General features: G+C 42.8%; 1 pseudogene; it reads right to left on the reverse strand.

Moving 5' to 3' along the window:
* Positions 1-259: 259 nt before the first annotated feature.
* Positions 260-14,033, reverse strand: LOC142632778 (chaperone protein ClpB1-like; annotated as a pseudogene).
* Between the last annotated feature and the right edge of the window lie 2,738 nt (positions 14,034-16,771).

Here is a 16,771-nt window from a genome sequence, read left to right on the forward strand (position 1 = left end):
CCAATCATTTCTTGTAAATGAGCATTAACCATTTACACCATGTGGTGTTTGTTTTACACAGTTCCACACACTGTGTTTTATAACTTGAAAACGTGTCTCTTTATAACACAATGTGTTTTGTAAAACAAGTTTTTTCCTAACAAAAATAAGTAACATTCTAAATAACCAAATGAATAAGCTGAGCTAATTAAAAAGAAATAGCCATTTATATATTTCAATAGACAATACATGGGAGGAAGTCCGCACTTCATTTCATCATTCAGCAGTACTTAAAACAAGGAAACACTGTAGGGATGCATAGGACTACACACTTGCCCTTTTCCTTAGGAAACACTTTATTTATCCATTTCATCCATCTCACCATTATCATCATCATCATCATCATCATCTCATAGATTTGGATCAAAACATCTGATTTTTGACCAGTGGCTGCATTAACCAACACTCCATTTTTTCTCCACCTTATACACCAATCCACTCCCATTAGGCCCAGCATCTATGTAGACTGTTGAGTTTTCATCAATCTCTTCCCTTATAAGCATTTTTGACAGCTCTGTCACAATCTTCTTCTCCAGCCACCTCCTGATAGGTCTAGCACCATAAACCTGAACAGGAAAAAAAAAAAAAAAAACATTAAGTATTTTCATGCAACCAAAAAGCAAACCAGATTTAAGCTTAAGGATACAAACTACGGACACAATCTTTTTCACACCATTTCTTACAACTGTTGAGTTGTCAAGTTGTTGATATTCATATAGACCGAACATTGACACTACTCTATTGCCCACGATTAACAACTTGTCAACTCAACAGTAATGAAAATTAAAGTATTGAGAAAAGTTGTGTCTTTAGACTAACTAGTAAGTTGCTCATGTGATGCACGAATAATATTGTAATGTTTAATGTAAGATAATTTTGAAGAATATATATATATATATTGTAGCATGATTGTTATAAAATTTTGTTAGTAATGAGTTCATTGTAAGAAGTAATAAAAAAAAATTACCCATAGGGATTTCGGCAACTTGATAGTGGTGAGAGGTCAGCATGACAACGGTGGCAGCCCCTCAAACTCCTCTATTTCTCTCTCTTACAAATGCTTTGTCAATCTCAAGTATTTTATTTTGGAAATAGTGAAATAATGTGATTCATTTAACAATCCACAATATTCTCATGTCTCTCTATCTCTCCATAGTGCCTTATTTATTGGTTAGTTATACTAGTACTTAATTTTTTTTTTTTTTTTTTTGCTTTTATTTTTAATATTAAAACAATGGGTATGCTAAAAGACGTGAATAAGAGAGAAATGTGCAATGTAAGCTCAAACAATTAATGAGAGATTAATGAGATAATAGTAAAAAAATAAGTTAATGTGATCTTTTAGGTAACGTAAAAAAAAAATAATAATAAAAAGAAGTAAAAAAAAAACTAAATGCAAAATTAGAATGCCACATAATAAAACCTCAAATGCTCCGCGTGAAGTCTGTGTGTGTGTGTGTGTGTATATATATATATATATATATATATATATATATTGATTGATTGGACAAAGGAATACTAACCGGATCATAACTTTTCTCTAAAACATGGTCCAAAGTAGCATCACTCACATCCAAGGCAATTCCCCTCTCAGCAAGCCGACTTGCAATGTCCTTCATTTGTAACTGAACAACCTTCCTCAGCTGCTCATGTGAGAGAGGATCAAATACCACAATCTCGTCCAGCCTATTTAGCAACTCTAGCCTGAAGTGCTTCCTTACCTGTCAAGTAACAACAAATGGATTACAACCAATTTCAACAAAACAGAAATATGTACATTTATTTGTTAAGTAATGAAGTAACTCAATACCTCCTGCATTACACGATCACGAGCAATTTGCATTGAGACCTTGCCCATTAGTCCAGAAAGGAGGTGCTCTGCTCCAAGGTTTGATGTCATGATAATCACAGTGCTCCTAAAATCAACAGTACGGCCGTGGCCATCGGTTAACCTTCCATCATCTAAAACTTGGAGAAGAGTATTAAATACAGAGACGTGTGCCTTTTCCACTTCATCAAAGAGTACTACACTATAAGGCCTGCGCCTCACGGCCTCCGAGAGCTGTCCCCCTTCCTCATGTCCAACATACCTAAGAATTGCAAGAATAGAATGAGAGTTGATGGGAATGACGAGAATGGCTCACTGACGAGTAAAATGATACTGACGACTTATACCTCCATGACGAGAGAAAAATCCCACGTCACTGACGAAGGCACCAAAATGGTTCAATGACAGCAGTAATGCCTCGAGCGGTTACGACACCAGCTGGGTAGACCGTTGGAGGCATATTAAAGAACCATTACTCGGCCAGGAGCACCATTAAACCAGGAATTAATGCCGCAACGGCTAGACACCAAAGAAAAGCATATAAAGGAGAAGCACCATCCACACAAGGTACACAATTGCATAAAGAACAAATAAATTCCTTAAGAAAAACTCTATTTTCTTTTTTGGGCTAACTTTGGCATCGGATGTGTTGTGGCAGTGCACCACACCGTGACCGAGTAAAGAAACCTCGTCTTATTCGCAGGAGTGACACAAGTGATCGTTTGGACGGACTCCCGCCGACCGGAATTCATCCGGACGAACCTTCCTCAACCGACGATATCTCCGCTTCAGTTGGCGCCCGTGGGAAACGACGTTCTCGCATTACGATCCGAAAGCGCATAGCTCCTACCAACTTCAACATCCCGAGATGGAGTCCAACCAAGATCCAAAGGCGGCTTTGGCTCAAGAAATTCGTACTCTTGTGGCCACCGTGGAAGAGCTCACCAGCGTACGATAACGAAGAAATAAAGCAAAGGCTTCGGCAGGAAGAGAACCGATCGAGAGCAAATTCAAGAAGACGAAGGAGATAGCCATGGAGAACCGATCGACGAAGGACCATCACTCCGGAGGAACAGCATTCCGATCTCCTCCAGAAATGAGAAAGGAGATGAACGAGTGAAAAATGCCATCAAGGAGAAGACGGATCGGAGCTTAGATAAAATGGTCCGGCAACGATTCACCCTTTACCATGGCAGCTTTGGAACGGCGTTGCCACCAAAGTTTCGGTTACCTCAACTCGAACCCTTCGACGGACTCAAGGACCCCCAAGACCACCTTAATACCTTCAAGACGACGTTGGGTCTTCAACAGCCCCCTGACGAGATAATGTGTCGTTCATTCCCTACCACACTAAAGGAGGGCAGGGGAATGGTTCACGAGGCTACCCACCTCATCTATTGACAACTTCGAACAGTTAAGTAACGCCTTTCTGCGTCATTTTGTCGGGGGACAACGTCCCAATAGACCCGCGGACCACCTGCTCACTATTAAGCAAGGTGAAAAGGAGACCTTGCGCTCGTACGTGAAGCGTTTCACTCGAGAGACCTTGGAAGTGGACGATGCAGACGACAAAGTACAGCTGACGACATTCAAAGCCGGGCTTAGGTCTCGAGAATTCGTTGTCTCATTGGCAAAGAATCCGCCCCGAACGATGGCAGAAATGCTCCTGAAAGCGCAAAAATATATGAATGCCGAGGACGCACTAGCAGCCATTATGGACGAGGCGCATCAAAAAAGAGGGAAGGAACAAAGACGAACGCAGGGGGCAGAAGAGGGAGCGCCCAAACCGTCGAGGAAATGACGTAGACAAACGAAAGGACGAGAAGACACCCCGAACGGTAAAATTTACCCCTCTGATTATGCCTATTGACAAAATTCTGACATAGATCCAGGATCAACATTACCTTCAGTGGCCAAAGCCCTTACATTCATCCCCTAACGTACGGGACAAGAACAAATACTGCCGATTCCATAAGGATCACGGCCATTATACGGAGGATTGCCGAGACCTGAGAGGACAGATAGAAGAGTTGATACAAAAAGGAAAATTGCAAAAGTATGTCAAGAAGGGAGAACCCAAAGAGTTCAAAGACGAAGGTAAGGGCCGCGCGAGCCTTCGACAAAGAATGGGGCCAAAGACTCCTCAACTACCGCAAAACGTGATTGGAGAAATACACACGATTGCAGGAGGGCCACCATCAGGAGGGTCATGCAAGTCCCTCAAGAAAGCACGCCAGAGACAGGTGAATAGCGTCCATATGCTACCCCCATTCAAACAGAGACGAACAGATCGTGACGTATCTTTCAACGAAGAAGATGCACGAGGAGTAAGGCAACCACACAATGACCCCCTGGTTATAACACTCACGATCGAGGGATTCAACACGAAGAGGATACTTATAGATAATGGCGGTTACGAGACATTATGTACCCGCGCCTTCCAAGAACTCGAAACTTGATCCCAAGAGGCCGCGCCCTTCGACTCTCCCCTCGTTAGCTTCAATGGGGACAAAGTATACCCTGTGGGTATAGTAACACTAAAAGTCACGATAGGGACGTACCCGCAAAGCAGCAAACACGTCCCCGGATTTTCCGGTAGTAGATTGCCCGTCGGCGTACAATGTAATCATTGGTAGACCTACGCTCAACGTATGGAAGGCGGTCACGTCCACATATTGCTTGAAGGTGAAATTCCCAACTGAGGACGGGGTTGGCGAAGCTAAAGGAGATCAAATCCTGGCTAGGGAATGTTACTGTGCCGTTGTGGCCACAAATGAGAACCACACATGGACGATAGAGAAGGAGAAAGAAGACAAAACGAGGCTTTGGAAGCCGTTGAAGTCGTGGAGGGGGAAATCGTGAAGGTGACGAGGATAGGGACAAAGACTAAGCCCCGAAATGAGAATGAAGCTCATTCAATTCCTCGGGGAAAACCGGGACGTCTTCGCGTGGAGTCATGAGGATATGCCCGCATATCACGACAAGTGATTCAGCACGGATTAAGCGTAGATCCCGAAAAGAAACCCGTCCAACGAGAGGCGCCGCGTCTTTGCCCCGTGAACGAAGCCGCGATCAACGACGAAGTTAACAAGTTGTTGCAGGGCGGACTTCATCGGGGAAGTGTATTATCCCGAATGGCTTGCCAACGTCGTGCCGGTAAAGAAAGCGAATGGAAAATGGAGAATGTGCGTAGATTTCACGGACCTAAACAAGGCATGCCCAAAGGATAGTTTCCCTTGCCAAGGATAGACCAAATTGGTGGATTCCACGGCCGGGCATAAAATCCCGACGTTCATGGACGCCTTTTCGGGATACAACCAAATAAAAATGGCTGAGGAAGATCAAGAAAAACCGCCTTCATCACGAGCCGTGGGCTCTACCGCTATAAGGTAATGCCTTTTGGACCGAAGAACGCAGGAGCAACGTACCAAAGGTTAGTAAACAAAATGTTCAAGCAAGCAAATCGGCGAAACATGGAGGTATATGTGGACGACATGCTCGTCAAGAGCAAAAAGAACCGGCACACACGGACGACCCGGAAGAAACATTCAATACCCTCGGAGATATCGATGAAGTTGAACCCTAGCAAGTGTGTTTTGGGGTAACATCGGGTAAATTCTTGGGATTCATGGTGTCTCAAAGAGGGATAGAGGCCAATCCGGAGAAGGTGCGAGCAATACTAGACATGACGTCACCGAAGTCCGTCAAAGATGTCCAAGCTCACGGGGAGGATCGCCGCATTAAATAGGTTCGTCTCCAAAGCAACGGACAAATGCCTCCGCCCTTTTCAAGACGTTGAAGCAAGCTTTCGCCTGGACTGATGAATGTGAAGCCGCGTTTCAAGAGCTCAAACGCTACCTAAGTAATCCACCTCTACTAAGTCCGTCAAAAGAAGGGGAAAGCCTCTACTTATATCCGCGCATCGACCTGCCGCCGCGGCCCCGATCGTGGAAGAAGATAAAAAACAGGCTACTTTTATTACATAAGCCAAGCCTTCCAGGGGGCAGAAGCCAAATACCCCAGAATTGAAAAAATTGCATTCGCCTTGATAGTAGCCTCACGGAAGCTGCGACCGTACTTCGAAGCACACCCAATATTGGTAATGACGGACCAACCGATCAGGAAGTCCATGAACAAGCCAGAGGCAGCCGGGAGAATGGTTCAGTGGGCAGTGGAACTTAGCCAGTTTGATATTGAGTACCTTCCCAGAACTGCCATCAAAGCCCAAGCGTTAGCGGATTTCATTGCCGAGTTCACACCTAAAGACGACGACAATTGCGAAGATGCTGCAGAACGATGGACGATCCAGACTGACGGATCATCAGCCCGAAGAAGGGGAGGAGTAGGGATCGTTATAACAACTCCCGACGGAGAAAAACTCAAGTATGGAGTTCGACTCAAGTTCCCAGCCACCAATAACGAAGCTGAGTATGAAGGAATACTGACAGGGCTGAGAATAGGGAAGGCAATCGGAGCAAAAAACCTGGTCGTCCAATGTGACTCGAAGCTAGTGGTAGCACAGATCAAGGAGGAGTACGAAGCAAAGGAGGAAAGAATGCAGAAATACCTCAAGATAGCAAAGCATTTGGCCCGGGAGTTCGACAAACTGGAGTTCATGCAGATCCCGAGAGGCCAGAATATGGAAGCGAACGAGATTGCGAAAATAGCATCGTCGGAGGATGAACCCGCATCCACGGAGCCGACCATGGAGATACAAGAACGCCCCAAGCATCGAGGAAATCTCGATATTTGCAAACATCTGTGGAATAAACAAACTCGGATGGCGCCAATCATATCCTTCCTCCAAGACGGGCACCTCCCCCAGGACCCCAAAGACGCCAGGAAGGTCAAGCAAAGAGCAACCAGGTTCACCATTCTAAATGACCGATTATACAAAAGAGGTTATTCCCTACCATACTTGAAGTGTGTCGACGTGGACGAAGCCGGGTGCACATCTTAGAAGAGATACACGAAGGCGTGTGTGGGAACCACGCCGGCCCCGTATCCCCGGCGAGCAAAGTCATCCGAACAGTTATTTCGGCCAACCATCCAAACAGACGAGCGCAACTCGTCAAAAATTGCGACAAGTGTCGGAGATTTGGAAACATCCAGCGACTCCCAGAGAAGTTGACGACCATATCATCCCCGTAGCCATTCGCACAATGGGGAATCGACATCGTCGGACCGTTACCCCCGGAAAGGACAGTAAGATTCCTCCTCGTCGCAATTGATTACTTTACAAAATGGGTGGAGGCCGAGGCAACGGCATCCATCACCGAAGCACGAGTCCGAAGCTTCGTGTGGAAAAATATCATCTGCAGGTTCGGGATACCACGGACAATCGTCACGGACAACGGACGACAGTTTGATAACCAAGGCTTCAGAGACTTCTGCTCCGGCCTCGGCATCAAAAATCAGTTCTCATCCCCTGGGCATCCACAGGCGAACGGGCAGACGGAAGTAACAAATCGGACATTGCTCCAGATGATCAAAACCAAGCTGGACGAGGCTAAAGGTGCCTGGCCGGAAGAACTATCCAACGTGCTGTGGGCCTACAGAACCACTGCAAGAACTCCAACGGGCGAAACCCCATTCAGGCTTACATACGGCACCGAAGCAGTAATCCCGGTCGAGGTGGGAGTAACCAGCATCAGACGAGAAGCATTCCACGATGAAAGCAATGACCAACAGTTACGAGTAAATCTGGACTGCCTGGACGAGGTAAGAAACAGAGCCTCGAACAGGATAGCAGGATACCAGAAGAAAATGACCGAGTACTACAATAAAAGAGTGAGACTCAGACGACTCCACGTTGGTGACCTCGTCTTGCGGAAGGTGACGACAGCAACCAGAAACTCCACCCAAGGAAAGCTCGGCCCCACATGGGAAGGACCTTACCGAGTCACTCATTACTCCAGGCAGGGCAACTATCACCTGGAAACCATGGACGGGAAAGCACTTCCTCGACCATGGAACATTGAACATTTAAAGAAGTACCATGAAAAGGTGTGACAATCGAATGTATTCATTTTTCTGAAATTAATAAAAGCATTGCCTACAGTCGTGCTAACAGACCAGTCCACATTACTAACGAGGCACAAAGAATGTCTCCAAAAAAAACCTAAGTAATAAAATTCCGCACCGACGGATGTATATTACTGACGAGGCACAAAGAATGTCTCCAAAAAAATCTAAGTAATAAAATTCCGCACCGACGGATGTATATTACTGACGAGGCACAAAGAATGTCTCCAAAAAGAATCTAAGTAATAAAATTCCGCACCGACGGATGTATATTACTGACGAGGCACAAAGAATGTCTCCAAAAAATCTAAATAATAAAATTCCGTACCGACGGATGTATATTACTGACGAGGCACAAAGAATGTCTCCAAAAAAAACCTAAGTAATAAAATTCCGTACCGACGGATGTATATTACTGACGAGGCACAAAGAATGTCTCCAAAAAAAAAAAAAAACCTAAGTAATAAAATTCCGCACCGACGGATGTATATTACTGACGAGGCACAAAGAATGTCTCCAAAAAAAATCTAAGTAATGGGATCTTGCACCGACGGATATACATTACTGACGAGACACAAAAAATGTCTCCTAAAAATCTAAGTAATGACGGTGCATTGCGACGAGATAGAGAGATGTATATTCCAAGTAAAACAAAACAAGTAGCTACAAAACCAAGAGCAAGTGAGCAATTACTTTAAAGCAAAAATAATAGTCTCAAAATATAAGTAAAATTGTTCCCAAGTTAAACCCCAAAATACAAAGTGCACACCTAAAAAAAAAAAAAAACGACACAAGCAGAAATTATAAAAAGTTTTCACTCGTCCTCTCTTTCATCAGCAGGAGGGACTTCAGTGGGGTACTAGCATCAGAGCCATTGCGCCGCTGTACCGTCCGCCAGACATCTCTCTATCTACCTCCTCCATATCTAGCGTCGCCAAGTCTACTCCAGAGGGGTGTTTGATTAGGTATCTTCGCAAAGAACTCGAATCCCTTGAAGTACCACGGCTAAAGAGGACAGAGTTGTACTCTTTGGCTTGCCGGAAGCCCTCTATTGCCCTTGCAGCAACCCCTTTCAGCTCTCCCGAAGCAGAAGCTAGTTGTTCGTCCTTCTCTAGAACCAACGCCGCTCGGTTCTAAGGTCGTCCCGAATCTTCCCGGCCTCTTCCTCGCGCATTAGCCTCACCCATGGCGACTATAAGCTCCTTCGAGCTTTGAGTTGTCCATCTCCAAGACCAGATATCTGCGATAAAGCCGACTCGACCTTGGCCTCTTGAGCTAAATACTCGAGGAAAGATGAATACTTTTCCCCAACACTCGTAGAACACATAGGGGGGTCAAAAAAAAAAAAAAAGGAGGAGAAGGAAGAAGTGAACGGGCATGTGAAGCAAAAATAACACAAGTGGCATTACTGGACCCGCTTGTGCAACCGACGACCCACAAGATCCTTCGCTGATGAGCCTGAGAAGATCCTCAAGTCGTCCGCCGTCACCACCTCACGAGCTCTGTCCGCAGCAAGTCTCTCGTCGTCCCAGATTGATGACGAACGAGAGTCAACCTTCTCCTTCCCCTTGTCTGAAGTTCGCTGCTTCTTAGAAGGTGAGCGGGGGATTTCCTCGATAGAGGCGGCAGGAGAGGCCGACCTCGTCGTGTCGGGCCCCGGAGACGAGATGCGTAATAGAAGCTGCAGGAGTAACCGGAGGGCCCGTCCCGGTAATGCGGACCACCTTTCTCCCAAGGTGGGATAAAGGTTCGTCCTTTTTTGCTCTCATCTTGTCATACATGCCTTTGTTAAATTTGGTCGTCATCTCTGCGAAAAAGGAACGTATAAAAAAAAAACATGTGAAAGGAACATTCATGAGAAGGAAATACACGAGGCGCAAATTACTTTTTTTGCCTTCAATCCGGAGGTTACGCAAGACGAAAGCAGAAGGTTCGAGGCCGAGACAATAGAATGCGAGAGTGCGCGGGTCTACAAGGTCGTCCCAATCCACAATTGTCTGCGCATACTCAATCGCCTTCTCCACTCGTTCCTTATATCTGCTCTTGAGCTTAGGGCGCCTTTTACTGCGCAAAACAATGAACAGAGGAGTTAAAAAAAAAAAAAAAAAAATTTGGAGAAAATCAAGTTCAACGAAACTCGGGTGACGGGAATAAGTAATGACGCACCTAAGTTTGGGGTCCTCCACTGACGAGATAGCCTCGGGAGTTCACCCCAAACCCCTCCAGAGGGGGTTTCAAAATCGTCCCCCGACACAAAGAAGAACCGGGATTTCCAGTACCTGAAAGACGAGGGTAAATTTCGGACGATCCGGGTCCTCTTTTCCCATGGGACTAACTCATAATACCCGAACTCTTTAGATTCCTTTAGACGGTACAAATAGGTGAGCTCGTCCACCCTAAGCTCTCCCCGTCGTAGCGGCCACCATATTCCCATACTGACCGCATCCTCCGGAGTTAGGCATAAGTTGCCCCGGAGCAATGCCGTAACGATCTAACAACTCCATGAAAAGGGATGAACCGGGAGCCTCAACCCGCGAGATAAAAGAAGACTCATAAAACAGACCTCCCGTGGAAAGAATGACAAGCCCGATCCTCCTTGGTCGGCAAACGAACCCTAACCCGCTCCGGGAAGCGAAATCTTTCCCTAAATCTACCTAAAACCTCGAATCCGGACCACATACCTCTCTAAGGGCGTGGAAAGCCCCGACCTCCGGAAGGAAGAAACGGCGGTATCTCCCCCCACTGGATCGTCACTGGATGACAGCCCGGTCTCAAGCTCACTCGTCCTCACCTCAGACATCCTTTCCCACTCCCTTAACAAATTCCCCAACCAATTGACGGATAGGCGAAGTAATGGCAACAAATCGGCCACCACCACTCCCAAACCGTTACCCTCTGAGATAAAACCCTTAAAATTTGGGGAAACTCCTACAAACCCTCCTAAGCGCGCAAATAGGAAAGAAATCGAAGGACAAATAACCCAAACCTCAGAACTATCTATCATAGAAAGACCAAAGAAGCTAAAAAAAAAAAAAAAGGAAAGAAGGAAAAAGGGGGGCACCCGAATCACATTATTAAGAAACGGGGAAGAACAAAAAGAAAAACGAAAGGAAAAGGAAAGAACATACCTCAAGCTAGAAAACCCCGGCTTGCACCACTTTGGAGAGATGGAGACTGCGCACTAATTCACAGAGGGAATTGAAGGAATAGGAAGGAGCACGAACAGGAAGTTTTAGAAGATGAGAAACAAAAAGAAGAAGAAAAGTGGGAGTTTTTAAACAAAAAAAAAAAAAAAAAAAACTGCAACTTAGCGGGAAACCCAAGGGTCGCACAAAACTGCACCCACCAGTAAGCGCCACGTGGCAACAATCAGAGAGGCGCAGCCACTACGCCTTTATTACAGCACGAAACCCCATCTGCAACTCAAACGATTCGCATTCTGAGGACAACGTATTCGAGCGATTCGCATTCTGAGGACAACGTATTCGAGCGATTCGCATTCTGTGGACGACATACTCGATCCTGTGGACGACATGACGCGTCACGACGACCACATGATCCGGGGGCATCTGATGGGAATGACGAGAATGGCTCACTGACGAGTAAAATGATACTGACGACTTATACCTCCATGACGAGAGAAAAATCCCACGTCACTGACGAAGGCACCAAAATGGTTCAATGACAGCAGTAATGCCTCGAGCGGTTACGACACCAGCTGGGTAGACCGTTGGAGGCATATTAAAGAACCATTACTCGGCCAGGAGCACCATTAAACCAGGAATTAATGCCGCAACGGCTAGACACCAAAGAAAAGCATATAAAGGAGAAGCACCATCCACACAAGGTACACAATTGCATAAAGAACAAATAAATTCCTTAAGAAAAACTCTATTTTCTTTTTTGGGCTAACTTTGGCATCGGAGGTGTTGTGGCAGGCACCACACCGGTGACCGAGTAAAGAAACCTGTCTTATTCGCAGGAGTGACACAGTGATCGTTTGGATGGACTCCCGCCGACTGGAATTCATCTGGACGAACCTTCCTCAACTGACGATATTCTGCTTCAACAAGAGTAAAAATCTACTTTCACATCATATATATATAAACGCTGATTGAATAAATATGCCAAGGCACTTACCCTGGTGGAGCACCAATTAATCGTGAAACCGAGTGTTGCTCCATATACTCGGACATGTCAATCCTCACCAACATATTTTAATCATCAAAGAGTTGCTCAGCAAGAGCCTTTGCAAGTTCAGTCTTACCAACACCAGTTGGACCTAGGAGCAGGAATGAACCTACTGGTTGTTGAGGCCTTCCTAACACAGCCCTTGACCTCAATACTGCCTCAGCAACAACAACAACTGCTTGTTCTTGTCCAATTACTCTGTTGTGCAACCTCTCAGCTAGCCCAATTAACCTCTCCTTCTCATTCTGGCCTAGCCTTGTGACAGGTATGCCAGTCCAGCGGCTGACAACTGCTGCAATATGATCTGGGCAGACATTTTCCGTTAACATCAAGTTATTATCAGAATGTCCTTCAAGCTGTTCTATAGCAGATTCCACTTCCGGGATTTCCCCATATTTCAAGTCAGCAACTCTAGCTAAATCATATCTTCTTTCAGCTTCTTGTACGGAAAACAAGAGCTCTTCTCGCTTCTGCTTTAGTCGTCTAAGCTCGTCAATCCTTTCTTTCCCCTTTTTATATTTCATCTTCAAAGGTTGAAGCTCGTGCATTAAATCGTCAAGCTCTTTCCGTACCTATAAGGAGCACAACACATTTAGAATGCAAATGATACAAAACACTTTCAATAACAACCACAAGTATTTTCCAACCACTCTTTGAAAACAAATACTTACTTCAACAAGACGGGCTTTACTGGCTTTATCCTTCTCCTTTTCGAGCGCATGAAGTTCAACTTCGAGCTGTATTCGCTTCCTCTCAAGGTTATCAATTTCTTCAGGCTGGCTATCAAGTTGGACTCTCACGTTTGCACATGCTTCATCCACCAAATCAATCGCCTTATCAGGGAGATGACGCCCTAACCAAAAAGAAAACATATACATCAATATCTCAACTTTGAATAAGACTAACAAATGAAAGAACACGTCTAAAAAGGAAATCAACACAATCACACTAAGTCATGGTAGTCTTGAAAGTACATACCTGTGATGTAACGGCTTGAGAGCTGGGCTGCAACAACAAGAGCCCTGTCCTGAATCCTCACACCGTGATGACCTTCATACTTCTCTTTCAAACCTCGAAGGATACTTATTGTGTCAGCAACACTAGGCTCTGCCACATACACCTGTTGGAACCTTCTCTCTAATGCAGCATCTTTCTCCACATATTTCCTGTACTCCTCAAGTGTGGTTGCACCAATGCACCTTAGCTGCCCTCTCGCAAGCATTGGTTTGAAGAGGTTTGCAGCATCCATAGACCCTTCAGTTCTACCAGCACCAAGAACAAGGTGAATTTCATCAATGAAAAGTATAACTTTTCCCTCAGCCTCTTCAACTTCTTTCAATACAGCCTTCAATCTCTCTTCAAACTATCCCCTATACTTTGCTCCAGCTATCAATGCTCCCATATCCAATGCTATGAGTCTTACTTCAGCAAGATTACTAGGGACATCACCTCTCAAAATCCTTTGAGCCAAACCTTCCACCACAGCAGTTTTACCAACACCAGGCTCTCCAATAAGGACAGGATTGTTTTTAGTTCTTCTGGACAGAATTGTAACAACTCTCCCTATCTCCTCATCTCTGCCAATGACTGGATCAAGCTTTCCTGCCATCTCAACAAGGTCTCTCCCATAAGTCTTCAAAACCTGGAAATTGGTATCCCCGGAAGCACTCTCCACCTCTCTTCCTTGTTTCCCACGAAGCTTCTCGACCTCCGATTTCACTTGAGCAGGAAAAACACCAGCTTCTTGAAACAAGTCCCCAATTTGAGAATCCTCAAGAAGGCCAAGAATCAGCTGATCAACAGATAGATGAGATGGGAGTTCCATTACTGCCTGGTTGAACACTCTCTCCACTGCACTGGTGGCATCTTCACCACCAGCGTTGACAATTGCTTGTCTGAAGATGCCAACAGCATCGGAGATCAAAGCAAGAACAAGATGGAGATGATTCATCTTTTTTGCTTCTTAGCACCTATAAAGACTGTAATAAAATAAAATAAAAACACTATTAAACCTTTGTTACCATAACATCAAAACCACAAAGAACAGAATTCATATTGAAAAAGAAAGCTTGGCAACCAAAGAAATCACATATGAAACGGAAAATTATACAATACTCCGGGGACCAGGTGTAGCAAACTATACGATACCCCAAATGAAACATGTACTAGAATGTATTAAAAGGAAACTAGCTGTTCCTTTAAAAAGAATTAGGAAAATGCTAAAGCTACTATACAAATTATCAGATTAACAGCTTAGTAACTTTCTTAATTTATTTGTTGTGTTCTGTTTAAAATACGACAACCCAGTTTGTAAGAACTATGTATTTTGTTTTGGGATCATGACAATCTAAATTTTACAAAGCAGAGGAGACAAAAAACACACACACACACAAGTACAACAGCATTCCAGAGGCATTTAAGAACAACAACAGAGAAGCTGAATAGACCCAGCAGAGTCACACCATCATAGAACAATTTTTCCACAACAATAAATAAATAAAGAAAGAAAACACAAACAGAGAGAGAGTTTTTCCTTTACCTTTTTAGCAGAGACACTGGAATAGTTGATGGGTATTTAGAACTTGCTGTTTGCAGAGACACTGGTTTTGCAATCTCTGAAATCGTCAACAACAAAATTGTTGCTTGTCTTTCAAAGAAAAGAAGAAATATTGTTTGAAAATTATCCTGTGATGTTTTGGAAAAACAGAGTAGTAGTGAGGAGGAGAAGAAGAGAGACTATTCCCTTTTGTTAATTTTTCAACGTGGAAATGTTGCCAGGTGGCGCTAGAAACTACGTAACCCTCTCTTGTTAATTCTTTGCTCATCTTGTGACTTGTCTTGTCTCTTTTTTTCTATCATCTGATACTTTTGAATTATAATTGCTTTTTTGGAACTATGGTAAATTAATATTTTAACGTATAAAAATCTTCTCTTTTTTTTTAATGAGAATCATATAATATACTTATTATACAATAAAGTTAACTTGGAAGTCATGGTTGCAGTAAGTGCCTGCACTAAAATGCAGCAATTTTTTTTCTTTTTTTTTACTTAGAAGAAGCTATTAGTCCAAATAGCCACTAAATTAGTAATTTTTTCTTAACTCAAAAAAAGAATATAGAAATTTTTTAGATAAAAACATTTTGTTTCTTCTTATCAACTTTTCTTATATTGCTTTATCACTTCTTTGAATATAGTTATTTAATTATGTTTATTTTAACTTCTTCTTTTCGTAACATTAAATTTTTAAGTTGATTATAACCTTTAAAAAGAATTGGAATTCCTTATTTCTATAGGGTTTTAAATTTGGTATCAAATGGACTCTATAATATATGTTCTTTTAAAAAAATTATTCTAAATATAATAAAATTTGGGCATAAAAGCCCGTGGTGGTTGGACCAATTGGCTGTATTAAACTGCACAATTTATTTTTTCATAGAAGCTGTAGCGGCACTAAATTGCAAGAATTTTTTAAAAAAAATTCAAAAAAGAAACATAGCAATTTTTTAGATAAAAAAATTTTATTTCTTTTTATCAACTTTTCTTCTATTGCTTTATCATTTCTTTGGATAAAATTGTGTTGATTTTAACTACTTCTTTTGATAACTTTGAATTTCTATGTTGATTTTAACATTTTAGTGTCTGTTTGGAACAGCTTATTTAGTTGAAATTGAAAACTTTTTGCTAAAAATGTTAAAAAATAAGTTGAAAGTGGAGATAAGCTGAAAAATTCAGTTCATCCAAACGCACACTTCGAGAGAAAAAAAAAATCTGTCATATTTCCTAATTGCCATCATTTACGTTTACTTTCTCTCTTTATTTTTATTATTTTTTTTAACATTACGTTCATGTCAATATGTGTATATTCATTCTATCTATATGACCTTTTTTATTCTTTTTTTTAGAGATGTGCTATATTCATAATATTTTCACAACAAATTATAAGTGGTAAATTGTCCAAAAAAAACATGCCTAGAAAGTTATAAAAATTAAATAAAAAAAATCACGCCCAGGCCCTAGAAAATCAAAAAAAAAAAAAAAGAGGCAATGTTACCCCAAAAAAAGACATAAACAAAAGGTAACGCTACTGCCCAGGGGAATAAAAAAAATAAATAAAGGCAACTTGAGGAAATCATGTGCACATGCACATAGGTATTTTTGTCAATCAAGAAAAAATTCATCTCCACTCCGTTTTCTCTATTTTGGAGAGAATTTTTTGGTGGGCTTAGGGAGAAAACACCTAGACCCCGACATTTACTTTCTTTCTTTCCTACCCAACCAAGCTCATTCTAAAAAAGTTTTTCCTCCCATTTTTTCTCCAAAGTTTTGTATCTGCCCTATTTCAAACAAACACAACCTTACATTGAAACAAATACAATGCTAGACATAAAAGTGTGTTTGGAAGGAGAAGAAAGTAGAGGGTAAAGGACCGGTTGGGGGGGAGGAGAGGGTTAAATAGAATTAACACCCTTGAGATTCAGGTTAATGCTAATCATGTCCAAAACTTTTCAAAATTGACCAACTTGATCCCTAAACCCAACTTGGACCCTAAAACGTTACTCTCTTTTTGTTTTTCCTTCTCTCTCTCTCACGGTGATTAGGGATCAAGTTTGTGGGTTTTGAAAAAAGCTAGTATTAGCCCAAACCTTAGGGGGGTTTACCATATTTTACTCAATTTTAAAAATTAAGTAA

The sequence above is a fragment of the Castanea sativa genome, chromosome 4, assembly GCF_040712315.1.
Source record: "Castanea sativa cultivar Marrone di Chiusa Pesio chromosome 4, ASM4071231v1".
Lineage (NCBI taxonomy): Eukaryota > Viridiplantae > Streptophyta > Magnoliopsida > Fagales > Fagaceae > Castanea > Castanea sativa.